A 14,013-nucleotide genomic window follows, 5' to 3' on the forward strand; every position below is an offset into this window, starting at 1 on the left:
AAATAGTGGTAATATATGAGACTGGAATTGGCAGGATATCTTAAGAAAGAAGAAAAACTCCTGTCACTGAATAGGATGTATTGTTTGCCATGTGCTTGATCAGTCTTCCATAAAAGTCAACTCACCATGAAATTGCATTGAATAAAACATTTTATATTTAATTTTTTTGTGTGTTTTTTAAATTTAATTAAAGAGGCATGTTTATTACTTTATGCTAATTAACTTCTATGGGTTTTTTTCAGTAGAGTACTGTACAATAAATAAAAAAAATCAATCGGGTTTCGTTTATTGAACTCTCCTCGTTTTTTTATAAAATGGAAGAGAGACAGACAATGCATGCAATGTACACTTTTTAGATTCTGAAAATTGTAACATGGTATATCAAGTTGTAGCACCCTCCTAGGTAGTTGCTAGAGTGTACATCGTTTTTGGGTTTCCCTGCTTAACAGGGGGACTTTCAGGCAAATTTAAGTACTCTCTGCCTTACAGGGAGCAGGGATCCATTGATAGGGTCTGCTCAGTGTGATCAGATGCTGCTCATGTTGTCTGCCTGTTTCACACTGATTTAATAGGAAGGGGCATATTCAACAGGGGGAGGAAACCTGACAAATGGGAGCATGCCCTGGCCATTGGCAGAGGAAGGTGTCTCAAAGCATGCTGCGTGACTGTATTTATACCAAGAGAGCACGTGTGCAAGGGGTCTTTGGCTGGAGAGCAGGGTCCTGGAGGGAGAGGGGGTCACTGCCCCCTCCTCTGTACAGGCTGCCATGCGGCCTCAGGTGATCGACCTGAGGGTCAGAGTCACAGAAGCTGTAACCCAGATGTCCTACAGAGATGACTGGGAGAGAGACACACCTTGAAGGATCTTTTCCTGGCTACTGTGAGTATAGACCTAAGTCTAGGGGCCTGTTCTGTGAGGGCCATCCCTTCAAGCTAATAAAGTTAGTGGATGGGTGCCAGCAAGGGGGATACTGATTAGTGTCCTGAAGAATCAGATTTCATTGAGTCTGCTGCAGAGCAAGCAAAGGACTTATTCTTCTATACAAATGCTGTATTGTTCAGCAGAGAGTCTGCTGTATTGTTCCGCAGAGAGTCTGCTGTTCAGTTCAACCAAGTGAGACCAAGTGAGAGTTGTCCTCATCTGTGCATAGTTGAAGTTGGAGTATCCCACTAATCCCTTCTCCTATCCAAGTTCTACCAATAAATACAGAAAAAAAAATGAATCCCCCTAGACTGGTCATTGGATAACGAGTGAATAAGTGTGCACCTGGCTGTGTGAAAAATACCCAAGCAACTGGCTGCAGGGAGACCTTAGGGAAATCTATAATCAGCAACCCCTACGGAGGCAGTGCTACAAAGTGATAATTGTTTTCAGTGGCAGTTCATTTATTGTGGCCATTTTAATGCATGCTGCTTGATATGGTATTGCTACATTATTTTACACCCTGAGCACTGGGTTTGGCAACATTGTAATCTAACATATATATTTAAGGAGTCTACTTATAAAAAAAAAAATCACAATACCTCAAGCATTTGCATAGCCATCACCAATAAACACTGTTACATGTCTAATGTGTTTATTTCCTTTGTTAGCCAGCTCCATCTAGTGGCTATAATGCAGCATTTTCCTGAATGCAGTATGGAGAAGCAGAAGATTGGTAAACTTATCTCTCTATGACTCTGCTCCCTCTTTCTATCAGCATTATCCTTGTTAACATGAGCACTGCAGAACAATTGACTGCTACTTCTCTATCTCCCAATCTGAACACTGCTATAAAGGGCCTACAAAAATATACTTTACTGATGTATTAATGAACACAAGGCTGCATGCATTTGTGTCTTTCATATCTGTCTGGAGTTTAACTTTAATATCATTGACAAGATTATTTATGTTTTAGCGAACCCAATGGCTCAAGTTCATAGAGCACCTCCAGGTAGACATATGCAGTTTGTTTCATTCCCAAACAAAATTTGGACAAATTTTTTATTATTCAGAAATTCAAATGTATTTGAATTTCTGAATTACAACAGTAACGAATTTAAACTAATCCGAAATAACGAAATAAAATTCTAATGAAATTTGAATTCAAATCGAATCAAACTTCAAAACTAATTTGAATTCGAAATCAAATTAGAAAACAAGAGTAGAATAACATAGAATACAAAATAAAGACATAGAAAATAATAGAAGAATAAAACAAAACAGAATAGAATAGAAAAAAAAATCAAATATAATAGAAAATAAAGGAATAGAATAGAAACAAATAGAAAAGAATATGAAATAAAAGAATATAATATAAAATAATATAAAATAATAGAATAGAATAGATTAGAATAGAAATTAAAAGAATAGAATAGAAAAAAACAATAGAACAGAGTAAAATAGAAAGAATATAACTGTCTCCCGAAATTAGAATTTCAAATAGAATAAATTGGAATTTGAATAGAATAGATTAGAATAGAAAATAAAAGAAGAGAACATAAGAGAATAAAATATAATAAAAAATAATTGATTAGAAAAAACTATGGACTAGAATACAACAAAATAGAAAGAATATAACGCCTTTCAAAATTTTAATTTTGAATAGATTAAATTTAAATTTGAAAGAAAAATTCAAATTTGAATTGCTGAACTTAAATAAAATTCAAATCGAATTAAAAAACAAGTAAACTAAAATAATTCTGAAAACAAATTTAACTAATGGCAATTATTAACATAATTAATCGAAACGAAGAGAAAAAAAACTTTTTCTGCACATGTCTACCTCCAGAGTTCGGAATTTGTGGTCAATACCGAAGGACACTTTAGTGGGTAAAGTGAGCGTATAGGGTTCAATTCAAGCTGAAGGCATTCACATATTTTTCTAGGAAACTTTATAAATATTATAAATTCCCTTTAATGGCCAATCAATGCAAATTTAAGTAGGGGAAATTGTTGGAGAAAGAATGTAACTTCTTTCAAAATTTGAATTTCGAATAGAATTAAATTGAATTTAAATGAACAATTTGAAATTGAATGCTGAACTCAAATCAAATTCACATTGAATTAAAAATGAATAAACTAAACAAATTCTGAAGACAAAATTTAACAAACTTAACTAACTGTAATTATTTAAATGATCAATCGAAATGAAGAGAAACAAATCTTTTTATTATGCACATGTCTACCTCCAGGGTTCAGAATTTGTGGTCAATAGTGAAGGATACTTTAGTAGGTAAAGTGAAGGTATAGGTTCAATTCAATCAGATGCATTCACATATATTTCTAGGGAACTTAATAAATATTATAAACTCCCCTTAAAGGCCAATCAATGCAAATTTATGGAGGGGAAATTGTTGGATAAGGAATTAAAAAAAAAAATGTCTTTCATGACGATATCCTTACTTTGCTGGTCTGCCCATCTGCAAATACTGGTAATTTCCAGAACCTGTAGACTGATAATTAATTTCCATGGCTGTTGGAGCTTCTTCTGTACCCCTCTAGGAAGCAGGACCTTGTGGTGACCAATTAAGGTGCAAACTATAGGGATCTGGACATTGGTTGGAGTTGAATCTGCACATTAGAGAATTGAGGAGACTACCCCCTACTCCATCGATTCCTGGGTTATGGATTTCTAGTAAGGAGGAAGTAATCCCTAAGGCATAATTTGTACCTATAGATAAGCCCATAATAAGGCTTACCTATAGCTACTGTAAACATCTCCTAAACATGTACCGTTTAGGAGTTATTTACATTACTTTCAGCCGATGACGTCATCAACGCATGTGTTCTGAAGGAATGGCCACCCGTGGCGTTCCTTCAGATACCTGTGCCGTGAATGATGGCTACCCTGTGCATTTGTGAGAGTGACGTCATCGCGGCTCCAGCCTGTCACACAGTCACAGGGTTCCCGGACCAGGAAGGAAGACCGGGAGAAGATGGATGCTACCTCCAGCGATTACATCGCATCACTGGAGGGCTTCGTTTTTAGGTAAATGTCACATCATGTGCTAGTATGCAATGCATACTAGCACATTTTGCCTTTACCTTGCAGGTCCAAAAAAAAAAAAAAACACCAGCGGTTTTTATGCTGTTAAATTTTACATATTTTAATCAGTGCAGTTACAGTTTTTTTCCTAGTTAGCCTAGCTTGAAATCCATATTATTTTTGTTGTTGCCATGCCTCTATTCCCACTGCCCCAAACAGGTTTGCTAAATGAACAGTAGCTGTATGTAATCTGCATAATCTTATTGGCACAGTCAAAACAGCGCAAAAGGGTGACAGAGAAATATATTTCACGAGTCCACTAACAAGTCACCTGGAGACAAGACAGCCACTCTGCTTTCCTCAGCTCAACCATGGTAGGTAAACCCTTCATCCGCATGCCTTTCTTAGAGGATCAAACAAACAAGATTTTATATAAAAAAAATTCATAGGAACTCTTATTGGGTGAAGTATAATTCTGTCCTGGTAATTCAAATATTTATAAAAAATATATTTGTGCCTTATTTTTAAATTCAGAAGGCTAAATTCTTATTTGGCACCCTAATATAATATATATTTTATATTGAATAAAGTTCATTAAGCATTTTAAATAATTATTGTTTCTCTGCATTTCTAGTATGGATTCATTAATACTTGTTTAAAATCACTAGTAATTGAAAAATTCGGGGATGATACATGGCAGAAATTGAAGTAAGTAGAAACAGTAAAGTCATATATTTATTTGACATTTTAGATGGTGGGTTGTTTTTGTTATATTCTCTTTCTTTTAGTTCTATTATTTTTTAATTTTTAACAGTTCTGGTTGAACTAGATGGACTTGGGTCTTTTTTCAACCAGACTAACTATGTAACTTCGTAACACAGTTCCTTACAGATAATAATTAGGGCTCTTTCACACGGGCGTTCCTTTTTTTTTGCCCGATCAGGTCCTTTTTTTTTTTTTGTAACGGACACGGATGACACTTGTGTCATCCGGTCCGTATGTCCGTTTTTCATCCCATCCCTTTGCGGATGAAAAACTGACATAATGCATGTCTATGTAAATACGGATGTCTGCGGATGACACAACTGACATCTGTTTTTGCTTCAGTTCCGTTTTTTGAAAGGAAGAAAAAATAGGGTTCTCCTCCGTTCAAAAAAACTGAACTGAACTGAACTGACAAAAAACGGATGTCAGAGGATGATCATCCGATGACATCCGTACTTACATAGAGATACATTATGTCCGTTTTTCATCCGCAAATGGATGGGATGAAAAACGGACATACGGAACGCCCGTGTGAAAGAGCCCTAAAAGAAGCCAGCTCACTACTAATCAGGGCTGCTGTTAAAAATCATGGGGCCCCGTACAGCCTACCTTGCAGACCCCCCCCCCCCCCCCCGAATATATCAAGACACTAAAAATACACTAAAATCATTATTAGCGGACACAAACATAAACAGAGAACCTGTGCGAATTAGCCCTTTTTAAATTGTGTTTTACATTTATTTTTTAATGTGTATATATATATATATATATATATATATTTTTTTTTTTCAATTATTTTATTTTACACGTTTTTTTATTTATTTATTACAATTCTCTATTTTTTTTTTCTTACAATTTGTTTTACAGGACAGGGAAGCCTGCAGTGCTGTGGGAGGGGGAGGTAGGCACACGGGGAGAGGAGGGGGGTGGGGGGGGGCAGGTACCAGAGGCATGCAGAACAGCGAAGGGGATCAGTGTCAGAGAGGCAACTACAGTAACGATGCCATGTGCTTGTGTCTCTCCCTGCAGCAGCTAAAAGCTAAAAGCTGGCAGAAGGGGGAGAAACTGACTTTCAGCTGCTGAAGAGAGCCGCACAGGGCTTCCTTCTGTAACTGCCCCTCCGCACCGATTCCCCATGCTGTTGGGGCCCCCTGTGTGCCTGAGCCCCCTACAGGAGGACTGGTGATCCCCCCTATCTGCGGCCCTGATACTTAGAATTTTTATCCGAAAACAATTTTTTACCTAACTTATAAGGGAAAACGTTTACATTTATTAAAATTAAACGGCCAAAATAAATAGTAAAGTAAATACATACTTAAATTTAAGACTATGCATACTGTATATGATGTGCTATGCCAGTATTTACTACAATTTACCACATATTTTTTAAAAATGTATTTTGCTCTGTAGAATACGATGGTCAACTGTATACTTAAAAGTATTTTGTTTCAATATGAAAATTATCCTTCCATCCAAGATAATTTTATTAATTAATTAATTTATTTAATTTTATAGGATTTCATATTTTAATGAATTCAAACTATGTGTAAATACAAATTAAAATAATATTCAGAATATGAGGGCCCAAACTTTTAAGACATAGTCCTTAGGATTACGTTTACATTGAAGGGAATCGCCAGCTTAAAAAATGATATCTTGGTCATCGCTGCAACTGCAGGAAAGCTTGTTTTGTTGAAAAACAACAGACTTACTGGCCAGATCACTAGGTAAAAAATAAAGGATAGTAAGAAAGCCTTAAAAAGAAAATGAACGCAGACACCACATCAAAAAAATGGTAAGCTATAAGCAGGGGAGGACTGGGCCAGGGGGCAGGGGGGCAATTGCCCCCTGGGCCACTCTGATGCCCCGTAAAAAGGATGCACCGCTTCTGCCACAGACATGCCTAAAGGATTCTTGGTGAAGAAAAGTAAAAAGTCCCCACTGCTGACCTACTGAGTGCTGGATGAAGACAAGACAAGCCCAGGCCCCATCCCCCCCCCACCCAGGCATGGATGGTGTAAACTGTGTCTGAGCAGAGGCCAGTTCCATGTCCCACTGGAGAATCTCCTCCCCCTGCCAGCCCCAACTGGGCTGTCTCAGCTCCCCCCTACTGCCCCCTGGCCGGATTCAGCCAGTAAGTAGAGAGTACCTGGAGCAGGGCTTCAGCCTGGAATGGGGGTCAAGGGGAGGACAGGAAGTGAGAGAGTGTGAGGGGGGGCCGAGTCACTGCACCATGGGCCTCTGGGGTTGTAGTTGGCCCCTGGGCCGAAAGTTGCCAGTCTGCCCCTGGCTATAAGTATAATAAATGTTTGCTTTTGGGTTTAATATCACTTTACTCAAATACACTTTGGGTAGATAACACACTGGAAAGTTTTTTATTCATCCTGTTCCATTTTTACTAAATCCAGTTGAAAAACTGAATATAGGATAGGAGTGACAGAGCCCAAGTTTTTGGATCCTAGAGATCATACACTACGCAAAATTCTTTCCTTCAACTGTTGCACCACTGTCTTCTCCTGGTAGGGATATATGGGGAGGGCAGGAGAAGCCGTCCCCGCTGGGAGAAGACAGTGAATATTGCTAGCAGCTATATGAGCCACTAGCGATAATCGTAGGTAAAACCCAGCATGCTGGTTGTACCCAAGTCGATCGATCAATCAGCTTGGTACATTCAGCCTGCCTGGTTCGAATCTTGGCCGGTTCAGCAGAATTCAAAACGTGTAAGGCCTGCCTAAGTCATCCTACGGGTGCCCCAGGCATTGCCTAGATTACATGGTTTTTGGCATTGTGGTGTTCAACTTTATTAGATACTGCAGAAAGTCTATTTTCTTCCTTTTCTGGCAGACTTGTATTAGGATAAGAGAATACTCAAGGAACCACTAAGCTAGGTTACCCATAAATTAATCTTTTTTTTTCTTCCTCCATACACACAAGGGAGGTGAATGAAGGAATCCTTCCCAATGTGCTATTGTATTCTGACAGTGGGGACTCCTCCCTCCACTGTCAGAATACATTCATCAGTGGCTGTAGCTGATCGCGACAAAAGATTTCCAACATTCCCATTCGACAGAAGTGGATCGTTAGATTGACTTGTGTCGAGTGAGAACAGCCATAGATGGATTGAAGTTCAGTTGGTGCTGTCACGGAACCATGAACCAGACGTACAACAACAGATAAGTGAAAATAAGAAAGCTTTATTGAAAAACAAGCTATAAAGCAAGAGTCCAAACGGATGGCAAAACCGATGCAGAGTCTTTGCGAAGCCAGGGATCAGGAACCAGCAGGGTAGTCAGACGAAGCCAGGAACATGAACCAGCAGGGTAGTCAGACGAAGCCAGGATCAGGAACCAGCAGGGTAGTCAGACGAAGCCAGGAACAGGAACCAGAAGTAGCAGCAGTCAGTGGCGTCGGCAGGGGGGGGCTGACAGGGGCTATAGCCCCGAGTTGGCCCCCAAAAAGCCCCGAGTCTCATATTCCTTTTTAAAATGATTAGCCCCGAATCACTCCCAAGGCGTGGGGTTGGTCGGGGCTAAATACTCAGCATAATGTCCATCCAGTGATTGGTGGGGCAGCTGCAAAAGGCTGGAGCTGTCAAAACGAAGAATTGATGTCGGGGTGGGCGGGGCCGAAACGTGGGGCTCCGCCCCCTTGTTCAGTTTCCCTTTTGCAGGCAGCCTGAGAGCCAGGGACTCAAAAGAGCTCCACCAGGGCACCGCCTCCTTGACCCCGCCCCCCTGAAGAGACGAGATAGAGCTGTGTAATGTTAGAAAAGCATACACACTCCTGCTGCGAGTTGCTTTGTGTCCTGTGACAGGGAGGTCGGCTGCACCAGTCACAGGGCTGAGTGTCTCTGTCTTCCATACACTGCACAGCCCCTACCAGAAATGCTCTGCCTCCTCCCGCCCCTCTCTCAATGTGCCCGCCCACACAGGAAGCCTGTGTCTCTGAGGTCTGTGAAGAGGATTGTGTGGGCGGGAAAGTTTGAACTGACAGTCACATCCTAAGCATGAAGCCTGCATTGCCTTTTCAAGTAAGTGAACTGTCACCACTCACCAGCCTCTCCTCCTCCCCCCTTCCTGCTCTCTCCCAAATTCCTCTTCCTTCCCCTATTTCCTTATCTGAAGCTAAGGAGTTCTATTTCAGCATTGTGTGCAGTGATCTGCCCCTATGTAGTGTGATTTGGCTGCATTGCTGCTGATGTCCCCACAGTCTTCCTGCATGTTTCCCCCAGTCCCATAGACTTCTATTAGGCTGTACATTTAACTGCTTGCTTACCAGCCACGCAGTTTTAGGGCTCTTTCACACGGTCCACCTCCGCAGGCAGATCCGTATTGCTCAGCGGGGATCGATCCGCGATCCCCGCTGAGCCGGCGGATGACAGCTCCGTCTCCCCTTGCAGTGCGGAGAGGGAGATGTCTCAGCCCCCGCTGCCCTCTATGGGGGATCGGATGAGAGCGGACCGCCTGTCCGCTCTCATCCGATCCGATTACTGAACGGATGTAAAAATAGGGTTTCCATCCGTCCAGATTTCAGCACAGGATCGGATGCGGATGGCAGCGGTTGTCAGTGGAGGTGTCTCCGCTGACACCCGCTGCCCCATAGAGCTGCATGGAGGATCCGATCAGATCCGCCTAAAAAACTGACAGACGGATCTGATCGGACCGCCCGTGTGAAAGAGCCCTAACACTATTACACAAAACGGCGTACCTGTATGTCGTTTTGTGTAATAGACAGCAGGGACATGTGCCAATTGGCCAGAGGGGAAGCCAATCAGCAGGTACTTCGGACGCGATGTGTGCCAGAAACCCACAATCGCTCCCCATGGAGACAGAACTGCAGGCTGCCTATGTAAACAAGGCAGTACGCCATTCTGTCAGTAATGAACACAAGGATCCTGTGTTCCTGCTATTTAGGAACACAGGTTTCTGTGTTCATCTAGTAAGTCCATCCCCCACACAGTTAGAAAGCACTACCTGGGGACACACTTAACCCTTTGATTGCCCCTGGTGTTAACCCCTTCCCTGCCAGTGTCATTATTACAGTAACAGTGGATATTTTTAGCACTGATTACTGTAGTAATGTCACTGGTCCCCCCAAAAGTGTCAAAAATGTCAGTTAGGGGTCCGATCTGTCCGCCGCAATGTCGTAGTCCCGCAAAAAAAACGCAGATCACCGCCATTACTAGTAAAAATAAATAAATAAAAATGACAAATCTATCCCCTAGTTTGTAGATGCGATAACTGTTGCACAAACCAATCAATATACACTTATTGGGATTGTTTTTAACAAAAATATGTAGCAGAATACATTGGCCTAAAATGATGAAAAAATTCAATTTTTTTATTTTTTTTTATTGGGAATGTTTTACAGCAGAAAGTAAAAATATTGTTTTTTTTTTCAGAATGGTCGTTCTTTTTTGTGTGTTTATAACGCAAAAAAAAAAAAAAAAATTCATCAGAGGTGATCAAATACCACCAAAAGAAAGCTCTATTTGTGGGGACAGAAAGGACATCAATTTTATTTGGGTACAGCGCCACACAACCACACAATTGTCAGGTAAAGTAGCGCAGTGCCATATCGCAAAAAATGACCTGGTCCTCAAGGGGGTAAAACTGTCCTTAAGTTGTTAAAATGAAGAAAAAGAGCTTTGATGCACTTTATAAAAAGAACTGCAGGAAAAACGCACAACCTAAAATAAATCTATGGGACTGCAGCTAAGGAAAACTGTGAGTACTGCAGCCAAACTACAGCGCACCATGTGAACCCAAAGGATTGTATGCATTTGCAGCAGGCACTGCCACTCTACTGAAAAGATCCATGCTCAGGTCACTTTTCAGAGGCATTTGACAGTCAGTAAGGAGGGGATATCACTTTTCCTCACTGCCTGATTTAACGTCCAAAATGTTAACCTCCCCAGGCAATGACGTGGTTCACTTCCAACTGCACTCCTCTCCATGTCTGACCCTCTCCTCTCCATGTCTGACCCTCTCCTCTCCATGTCTGACCCTCTCCTCTCCATGTCTGACCCTCTCCTCCCTTCTCCTCTCCTCTCCATGTCTGACCCTCTCCTCTCCATGTCTGACCCTCTCCTCCCTTCTCCTCTCCTCTCCATGTCTGACCCTCTCCTCCCTTCTCCTCTCCTCTCCATGTCTGACCCTCTCCTCTCCATGTCTGACCCTCTCCTCCCTTCTCCTCTCCTCTCCATGTCTGACCCTCTCTTCCCTTCTCCTCTCCTCTCCTCTCCTCTCCATGTCTGACCCTCTCCTCTCCATGTCTGACCCTCTCCTCTCTTCTCCTCTCCTCTCCATGTCTGACCCTCTCCTCCCTTCCCTTCTCTTCTCCTCTCCTCTCCTCTCCTCTCCTCTCCATGTCTGACCCTCTCCTCCCTTCTCCTCTCCTCTCCATGTCTGACCCTCTCTTCCCTTCTCCTCTCCTCTCCTCTCCTCTCCATGTCTGACCCTCTCCTCTCCTCTCCATGTCTGACCCTCTCCTCTCCATGTCTGACCCTCTCCTCCCTTCTCCTCTCCATGTCTGACCCTCTCCTCTCCATGTCTGACCCTCTCCTCCCTTCTCCATGTCTGACCCTCTCCTCCCTTCTCTTCTCCTCTCCTCTCCATGTCTGACCCTCTCCTCTCCATGACTGACCCTCTCTTCCCTTCTCCTCTCCTCTCCTCTCCATGTCTGACCCTCTCCTCTCCATGTCTGACCCTCTCCTCTCCTCTCCATGTCTGACCCTCTCCTCTCCTCTCCATGTCTGACCCTCTCCTCTCCTCTCCATGTCTGACCCTCTCTTCTCCATGTCTGACCCTCTCCTCCCTTCTCCTCTCCTCTCCTCTCCATGTCTGACCCTCTCCTCTCCATGTCTGACCCTCTCCTCCCTTCTCCATGTCTGACCCTCTCCTCTCCATGTCTGACCCTCTCCTCCCTTCTCCTCTCCTCTCCATGTCTGACCCTCTCCTCCCTTCTCTTCTCCTCTCCTCTCCTCTCCATGTCTGACCCTCTCCTCCCTTCTCTGACCCTCTCTTCCCTTCTCCTCTCCTCTCCTCTCCATGTCTGACCCTCTCCTCTCCGTGTCTGACCCTCTCCTCCCTTCTCCTCTCCTCTCCATGTCTGACCCTCTCCTCCCTTCTCTTCTCCTCTCCATGTCTGACCCTCTTCTCTCCATGTCTGACCCTCTCCTCCCTTCTCCATGTCTGACCCTCTCCTCCCTTCTCTTTTCCTCTCCTCTCCATGTCTGACCCTCTCCTCTCCATGTCTGACCCTCTCCTCCTTCTCCTCTCCTCTCCATGTCTGACCCTCTCTTCCCTTCTCCTCTCCTCTCCATGTCTGACCCTCTCCTCTCCATGCCTGACCCTCTCCTCTCCTCTCCATGTCTGACCCTCTCCTCTCCATGTCTGACCCTCTCCTCCTTCTCCTCTCCTCTCCATGTCTGACCCTCTCCTCCCTTCTCCATGTCTGACCCTCTCCTCCCTTCTCTTCTCCTCTCCTCTCCATGTCTGACCCTCTCCTCTCCATGTCTGACCCTCTCCTCCCTTCTCCTCTCCATGTCTGACCCTCTCCTCTCCATGTCTGACTCTCTCCTCCCTTCTCCTCTCCTCTCCATGTCTGACCCTCTCCTCTCCATGTCTGACCCTCTCCTCTCCATGTCTGACCCTCTCCTCTCCATGTCTGACCCTCTCCTCCCTTCTCCATGTCTGACCCTCTCCTCCCTTCTCCATGTCTGACCCTCTCCTCTCCATGTCTGACCCTCTCCTCCCTTCTCCTCTCCATGTCTGACCCTCTCCTCTCCTCTCCTCTCCATGTCTGACCCTCTCCTTTCCATGTCTGACCCTCTCCTCCCTTCTCCTCTCCATGTCTGACCCTCTCCTCTCCATGTCTGACCCTCTCCTCCCTTCTCCTCTCCTCTCCATGTCTGACCCTCTCCTCTCCATGTCTGACCCTCTCCTCCCTTCTCCTCTCCTCTCCTCTCCATGTCTGACCCTCTCCTCTCCATGTCTGGACCCTCTCCTCTCCATGTCTGACCCTCTCCTCCCTTCTCCTCTCCATGTCTGACCCTCTCTTCCCTTCTCTTCTCCTCTCCATGTCTGACCCTCTCCTCTCCATGTCTGACCCTCTCCTCTCCATGTCTGACCCTCTCCTCCCTTTTTCCTCTCCTCTCCATGTCTGACCCTCTCCTCTCCATGTCTGACCCTCTCCTCCCTTCTCCTCTCCTCTCCTCTCCTCTCCTCTCCTCTCCTCTCCATGTCTGACCCTCTCCTCTCCATGTCTGACCCTCTCCTCCCTTCTCCTCTCCTCTCCATGTCTGACCCTCTCTTCCCTTCTCCTCTCCTCTCCTCTCCATGTCTGACCCTCTCCTCTCCATGTCTGACCCTCTCTTCTCCATGTCTGACACTCTCCTCCCCTTCTCCTCTCCATGTCTGACCCTCTCCTCTCCATGTCTGACCCTCTCCTCCCTTCTCTTCTCCTCTCCTCTCCTCTCCATGTCTGACCCTCTCTCTCCATGTCTGACCCTCTCCTCCCTTCTCCTCTCCTCTCCTCTCCATGTCTGACCCTCTCTTCCCTTCTCCTCTCCTCTCCTCTCCATGTCTGACCCTCTCCTCTCCATGTCTGACCCTCTCCTCTCCATGTCTGACCCTCTCCTCTCCATGTCTGACCTCTCCTCTCCATGTCTGACCCTCTCCTCTCCTCTCCATGTCTGACCCTCTCCTCTCCATGTCTGACCCTCTCCTCTCCTCTCCATGTCTGACCCTCTCTTCTCCATGTCTGACCCTCTCCTCCCTTCTCCTCTCCTCTCCATGTCTGACCCTCTCCTCCCTTCTCCTCTCCATGTCTGACCCTCTCTTCCCTTCTCCTCTCCTCTCCTCTCCATGTCTGACCCTCTCCTCTCCATGTCTGACCCTCTCCTCCCTTTTCCTCTCCTCTCCATGTCTGACCCTCTCCTCTCCATGTCTGACCCTCTCCTCCTTCTCCTCTCCTCTCCTCTCCTCTCCATGTCTGACCCTCTCCCCTCCATGTCTGACCCTCTCCTCCCTTCTCCTCTCCTCTCCATGTCTGACCCTCTCTTCCCTTCTCCTCTCCTCTCCTCTCCATGTCTGACCCTCTCCTCTCCATGTCTGACCCTCTCTTCTCCATGTCTGACACTCTCCTCCCTTCTCCTCTCCATGTCTGACCCTCTCCTCTCCATGTCTGACCCTCTCCTCCCTTCTCTTCTCCTCTCCTCTCCCTCTCCTCTCCATGTCTGACCCTCTCCTCTCCATGTCTGACCCTCTCCTCCCTTCTC

At 44.7% G+C, this 14,013-nt stretch overlaps 1 protein-coding gene across 1 annotated transcript in view; it reads left to right on the forward strand.

Annotated features, from left to right (window-relative positions):
* Window positions 1–4,608: 4,608 nt before the first annotated feature.
* The window catches only part of LOC309548228 (guanylate cyclase soluble subunit beta-2-like), a gene marked incomplete at its 3' end in the record, with an annotated part of 70,561 nt that continues 61,156 nt past the window's right edge, over window positions 4,609–14,013 (forward strand). The window contains exon 1 of the mRNA XM_082248180.1: window positions 4,609–4,676. The remainder of the gene's footprint in view (window positions 4,677–14,013) is intronic.

Source organism: Pelophylax lessonae (assembly GCF_965119305.1).
Source record: "Pelophylax lessonae genome assembly, chromosome: 2".
Classification (NCBI taxonomy): Eukaryota; Metazoa; Chordata; class Amphibia; order Anura; family Ranidae; genus Pelophylax; species Pelophylax lessonae.